Consider the following 6,915-nt stretch of genomic DNA (forward strand, 5'->3'; position numbering starts at 1 on the left):
CCCTCTGTGCTTGCCCCACAGAGACAGCTACTAATGCAATTAAAGTCACATCACATCGCTGCCATTTACTGTTTCCTAGGTACCCGGCGCTGTGTTTTACGCGCATTCTTTTTAAAAGGGTTTTATTTTGCTGTGGCAAGAACTCTACTCTCTTTATAAATTCCCAAATGTATATTCGTGTATTTTTTCACTGAAGCCCCACACCTGTGAGAAGATAAATTATCATTTCCATGTTACAAGTGAATGAACTGATGTTCGTAGAGCTGAAGCAACTTGCTCCACTTCCCCATCAAGGAAAAGGAAAACACAGGGGTCAAATCAGCCAGATGACTCCAGAGCCCACTCTCACAGTAAGGGACAAGCAGGTCTCACTGTTTTAGACACAAGAAAATGGAGGCTGAACCAAGACCTTAAAGTGGGTGAGAAGCAGAGTTGAGGCTGTAGGCCGTGGGCAGCAGGGGGCCCTGGGCACCTGACCATGACCCACTCACATGCCTTTCAGGCCAGGGCAGCTCACATGCTCCCCTCCCTCCCCTTGAGGGGGACCCAGGCCTCCCCCTCATTGACTCCCTGTAACTTAATTGTCCCCCTCCAATCTACCATTTTGAGATTGAGCACACCAGTCCAGAAAAATGGGTAAAAGGAAGCTGAAGCCACACCAGCTCTTCCCTCCTTGGGTCCAGCGCGACAGGCACCAAATCACCCTGTGCCATCACCATAGTCCAGTGCACTTCCTGCCCCCCCCCATTTTTGATCCCATTCCCCACTCCACCCCTGTAAAATGTCTCTGGTATATAGTTGTTCATTATTATTATCATTATTATCCCCCCGCCAGTCCTTTATACTCCTGTTATGAGTGAAACCATCCGGTGTTTTTCCTTTTCTTTCTGGCTTAATTCATTAAGCATGATCCCTTCCAGCTCCATCCATGTTGCTGCAAAAGGCATATGTTTATCTTTTTGATTGCCGAGTAATATTCCACTGTGCATATGTACCACATCTTTTTAAGCCAGTCTTCTACTTTTGGGCATTTGGGTTGATTCCATGTCTTTCCTATTGTAAATAAAGCAGCAAAAATCATGCCAACCCTCCTGTTTTAAGGGCCTCACCCTGCATCAGGCAGAGAAGCTCTTGCCACACACCCAGAGATAACTCGCGCAGAGCAACTTGAGACATCATTAGGAACTTAAGCCAATTCCCCCTGGTGCTCTGCACCTGCGCTTTTATGGAAGTGGTGGGGTTTATCAAATCCCTCCTTGCCTGCTGATTGCTGCTGTGAACGGGGACATATGGGAGGGCCCCTGTTCCTAGGAGTTAGACCTCTTGGTTTCTAGTCCCCACAGTGCCAGCTGTGTGATCTTAGACAAGTCACTTCATGTTTCTAGTCTTCAGTTATCCTGTTTGTACACTACCTGTACCCCCTTCCTCATGAGGTTACAGTGAAAACACATAAGATCCGGATGTGAGTGCACGCAGTAGGACAGGAAGTCACGCAGACCGGAGATGATAACCCTATGATTCACCGAGCATGAGATTAACTCTTGTCTCACCTTCAGTGGCAGGTAAGGCAAAAGGCTGAGCACCCACTTTTCATATATAAATGGTTAAAAGTCCACAGGCTTATGAGCCTATATAATTAGTGCATTTCCAGGCTGGCTCCCTGGAAAACTGAGATTCCTCGCAAATGTCACATGGTCAGAGCCCCAGACAAAAGTCACCCACCCTTTTTGTGCTCCCCAAAATTATATTGGAAGTATTGTATTGGAAGTAGTTGACTGGCCAGTACCTTGACGGCTCCTCTCTTGCATTCTGTCCCTCTCTTATTGCCTCAAATGAGCAGACTGGGCCCAAGATGAATCTGTGGAAGGTCACAACAGCTGTGACAACAGAGGTGATGATGGGCTCAAGCTACAATTCTGGGCGCCTCAAATCCTTTCTGGAACGGGAGAGAGCCCGGCTAAGAGAGTAGATAGACATGTGCATCTGTATATACACACACACAGAGTCTAATGGTTCATATTAAAAGTCATAACTCAGTCCTCTTGTTTGCCCGCTAGCAGGTTCCAGGCCTGAACCTCAGCTGTAAATTTATCAACTCACTGGGCACTTCCTCAAATCAGTGGCTGGGCACTTGGTGTCAAAATAAAATAGAAATACGAAAGATTCAGTAGCAACTGTTTCCTCCTTGCCCATCCGTGCCCTCCGAGGCTGTCTTGGCTGGGAGTGGGAGGCGCTCCCCAGCCCTGGCCCGCCAGCCTTGCCCTCAGCCCGGCCCACCTCCATTTCCTGGTGTCTTTGTGAAACAGGAACTAAAGCAAGCAGCTCCAGCGCAGTAGAATGTAGAATGTGTGGTTGAGAAAGCCCCAGGGGTCCCTGGCAAGGCCATGGAAACTGATTTCCCTCCCAGCAGGTCCCCAGTAGTTATACATCCCCTGGCGTGTCACCTCTTCTGTGTTCTAGAATAGCTTGGATGGAGAGACCCTGCCCTTGACAAGATGGAAACACCCAAGATGTGAGCCACAGGGTCACTGTGTAGAGATTCAGTCAGGGCCCGGATGGGACATAGCAGCAACTGCCAGGGCAAGAGGAGAAACTCCAGGTGGACGCTTCAGTGAACTGAGGGCGTGTCCCCAGCTGGAGCCACAAAGAGCACTGGGTGGAGAGGCGCTCTGTGTCATCTAGGGAACTCTGGCTACTTCACATGCACTCGCACCTCCCCCACCCATCCATGACTGTCTTCAGAAGCGCTCATTGTCCCAGGGACATGCCCATGGTCGTGTGGCCAGTAGGCGACCTATGTGGTGGTTTGAAATCGCTTCTGCCTGATTCCATTGCTGGGAGGTTCTCCTGCTCCAGCAGACTGCTCAGCGACCTTTGTCCTGTGACCTTGGGACAGAGTCCTCAGCAGAGCAGCCCAGTCCCTCATATGTCCCACAAATAACAGGTATCTGAAGAGGTGTGAACTTCTACTCATAAAGCATGCAAGTGTTGTCAAGCAGTGTTACCTCAATAAAAGTAAAGAAAGGGTTTTTTACAAAGAAAAGAAAGGCCTTCCATGAGGACTTATGGGTGAACATCGAAGCCCCGCCTCCTCTTCTGGTAATTGCCACAGCTGCCTGCAGGTGTTTGTTTTTAAACCAGACCTTGTCACGAGTTCCCAGTTCCCACATTCAGAGATGACTGTCTCTCTTTCCCATCAGCCCCTGTTGGCGAGGGCTCCCGTATACCCAGAGCTGCCAGTTCTGTGCACCCTGCCAGCACCCAGCAGCTCCTCTCCCTCCCTGTCGCCCTTCTCACCCTCCCTGCCTGAGACTACCATCATGAAATCTGCAAAGCAGGTCGGGCTACGAAAGTGGACTTTACTTTGGAAATGCCCAGGTGTTTCCAAGGGACTATCTGGCCTCTACTTGATCATTTCTAGAGACAGGAAGCTCACTACTTACCAGGGCTGAACAAGTACCACCTGAAGATCGAAAATATCTTCCTTGGAAATAACTCAAGCCTTCCATTTATCTGCCTCTCCTCCTTCTCGGTCACCCGGAACCCGTCTGCTCTTCTTCAGGGCAGTTGTTTAAAGTCACCTTGCTTCCCTACTCTGAGCCTCCAGGCCAAACACCACAGGTGTTGACAAGCTCGACACGGGTGCCCCTAGGCTCCCCACATATCTGCCCTTGCTATCCAGCCATTTGTGCATGTGAGGTGACTTCCAGGACCGGCCTCATCCCAACTGGCCTCCAAAGTCAGCAAAAGGAGCCCGTTCTCGCATCTCCTCCTTCAGGGTCTCTGCTTCAGCAGGACTTCAGCTGTGTGGCTACTAACAGGGCCCTGGACCAAGACCAGATTATATTTAAAACTCTACTGCCTCTTCCTAGCTAGCCCTAGTCTAGCACAGTCTGTGGAAACCCTCTGAGCCTCCACTTCCTCCATGAAAAATGAGGATTATGGCACCTGCGTCAGAGCTTTTATAAAGCCCGCTTGTAGAGCGCTTGTTTTCAACTGGACTCCAAGTGTGGCAGGGAGAAGTGAGAATAAGAAACACTTGTTCTTCTCCTTACTCCCTATGTGAATGACCCTTTTTAGCTCTCTGCAGGAAAGAAAAAATCATTTGGGAAGTTTTTTCAAATAAAGATACCCCTTGCTATCCAAAATCTTACCGTCGCAGGTCAGTATTGGACCCATTCTGAGAGTGAGGAACACTTTCACACATATCTGGGTCTCACCTGCCCAAATATCACACCCACAATCATCTCTCAAATTAGAATCTCTTCAGAGGGGGTGCGGGGGGGGGGGCTGCTCTATGTAAATGCAGTCAACATTGACTTTTGTGTCTGCCCTCTGAGGAGTAAAACAGATTTCGTGATCAGCAGAATACACAACACACACACACACACACACACACACACACACACACACACACATACACACTCTTCCAAAATGTTGCTGTTAAGAGCAAGGCTCTCCTACCCTGAATTTTATACCGGGCACAACCTTACGATACTAATTCCAATTTAAGCTACTTATCTCGGAGGCTCGTGGTAAAGTAACGTTAGCTAAGTGCTAATGTAGTGCTTGGCAAAGAACAAGTGCTGGGCAAAGCGTGCCACCCAGTGAGGCTGGAGGCTAAGACCCCAGATACACAGGACTTGATAGTTACTTTTCACTTCTCCTCAAAGTGCAGAGCACAAGACACTGTCCAGAGCGAGCTCCGAGGTCCTGTCTGCCAGCCCTCTTATGAGGCTTGAGGTGGCCTCCTTTACCCACTGCCCTGGGTCACTTCTTCTGTAAGGACGCTGTTTACCTCTAAAAGAACCTGCAAAATGGAACTGTGTTGCCCAGAACGGGAAGAGAAACTTATTTTAAAGTGTTTAGGACCCGTTGGTCATAGAACTCTGGCCAGGGTAATCTGCAGGGAGAGAAAAACTGGGAGCTAGCTTCTCCGCAGGGGGAGAACCACTCCACAGGGGAGCCCTGGACCCTGGAGGAGAGGGGGAATGCCCAACAGAAGAGACAGGGCTGAAGGGGAGCCAGAAGGACAGGGCTGAGAATGCTGCCCTCCTTGTCCTGGGTGCTGCTCACTTCTACTTTTCACTGAGGCCCCCATTCCCAGCCCTGGGCTAGGAGGCCTCCCAGCGCCCCATTTTGTTGAATGCCTTTGAAGATGCGGTTAGTGTGAGAGTTTGGCTTGCTGCGGGGCTGAGCAAACAGGAAGCCATACATCCGTGCCTAACTGGCTCAGACCCAGAAGGCTTCTTGGGCTCCCTCCCAGGTCTCTGGCTGCCAGAGCACCAGGTAGCCCGAGCCCCTCCCCCAACCCCCAGCCCCATCCTCCACCCAGTAACCCCACAGCAGTCCCCTCCTGGCCCTGGTGAGGTGTGCAGGGCACCAAATGCCCACTGGTCCCCCACAGATGCCAAGCTCTTTCCCAGGCACTGAGCATACACCCCTTGGGTGACGGAGGAGGGTGCTACCACTCCCCTCACACACACACAATCCCTGGTAAGTGAGCTGCGGGTGTGAAAGCTTCTGGTGATTTCAACTGGCAGGCTGAGTAGGACTGAGTCAAAACAACATGGTTTCACTGGGAGGAAAAGGACCTTGTTCTTTCCCCAGCTCCCCCCAAGGATGTATGGTGGAAGATGCAGGAAGCCACTAGAGCGTCTTAAGAAGAGGGGAGTCCCAGCCCAGGGCTTCACAAGTGCCCCTAAATGGAAAGCCTAAAAGGTTGCATACCTTTTACCCCCAACAGTCCCCTTCTGGAACGCCATCCTAAGGGGAAAACTCTCATGGATATGAATGTTTCCCTTAGGGATGTTCAACAACAAGCAAACGAATTCAGCCAACCCAAGGTCTTGCGACTGCATATGACGGAGGTCAGCAGCCATCAGCCACTTAGTTGAGGACTAGTTCGTGGCATGAGACAATCTTAACCACCCTGTGTTCAGAGTCAAAGCAGATACTGACAGTTGGTGAAATGTGACTGTTTATATTTTTAGTGTTAAACAGCTTTATTTAGGTATGATTGACCTACAATAAGCTGCACATGTTTAAAGTGCACAATTTATGTTTTGACATACATAGACTGCCACAAAACCATCACCACAATCAAGACCATGCCACCAAAAGCGTCTTTGTTCTGCCTTTCCCTACCACTCCCCCTCCTTCCCCAAATCACTGATCTGCTTTCGTGCATATGATTTTTGGTAATGTATCTCGAAAAAGAGGTAGATGCAAAACTGAAAAACAGAACTGGATATTCATCCAAATCATATGGAAGACAATTAAAAAGAATTTTTGCTTTCCCTTCTTGTTTAGGTGTTCTTGCTGCATTGTAGGTGATGGCTACGCATTGCCTTCCCAACAAGTCATTAGTTATTAAAGTATCTGCCACAGATAAGCCACTAAGGGGACTTCTCCAGTTAGCATGTTGAGCACAAGCTCAACCGTCATCCTGTGGAGGAGGACGGTCGCTGGTGCTGCGGGGCTGCAGGCATGCGCTTCGCTCATGTGGTGACAGCAGAGATGGCGAAGGGGTGTCGACTCTGGAGGCAAACGCTCTGTGGGGATGGCTGTAGGTGTGCAGGCGGCGGTGCATCTGAAAGCTGTAGGGCAGTGGCTGTGGAACTGGTGGCTCTAGTGTGACGGTTGTGAGGGTGAGGGTACCAGTGGAGAGGACTGGATGTTAAGTGGCTGTGATGATGATGGCCGTTCAGGGAGCAGTGGCATTGGAGAGGCAAATGAAGGCAGATGGCTGAGGGCCATGGCTGTCCAGGTCCTTTGTTGTTCTAGCAATGATGACTATCATGGAGCTGATGGGGGTGGGGCTGCCTGAAGGATGTGGTGACAAAGACTGTGTGATCTTGACTGCCTGGATGTGGTGATAGTTGTGGGAGCGAGTAATGTAGAATTGTAAGATCA

This window comes from Condylura cristata, unplaced genomic scaffold, assembly GCF_000260355.1.
Source record: "Condylura cristata isolate star-nosed mole 26May11 unplaced genomic scaffold, ConCri1.0 scaffold00019, whole genome shotgun sequence".
In the NCBI taxonomy this organism is placed as follows: Eukaryota; Metazoa; Chordata; class Mammalia; order Eulipotyphla; family Talpidae; genus Condylura; species Condylura cristata.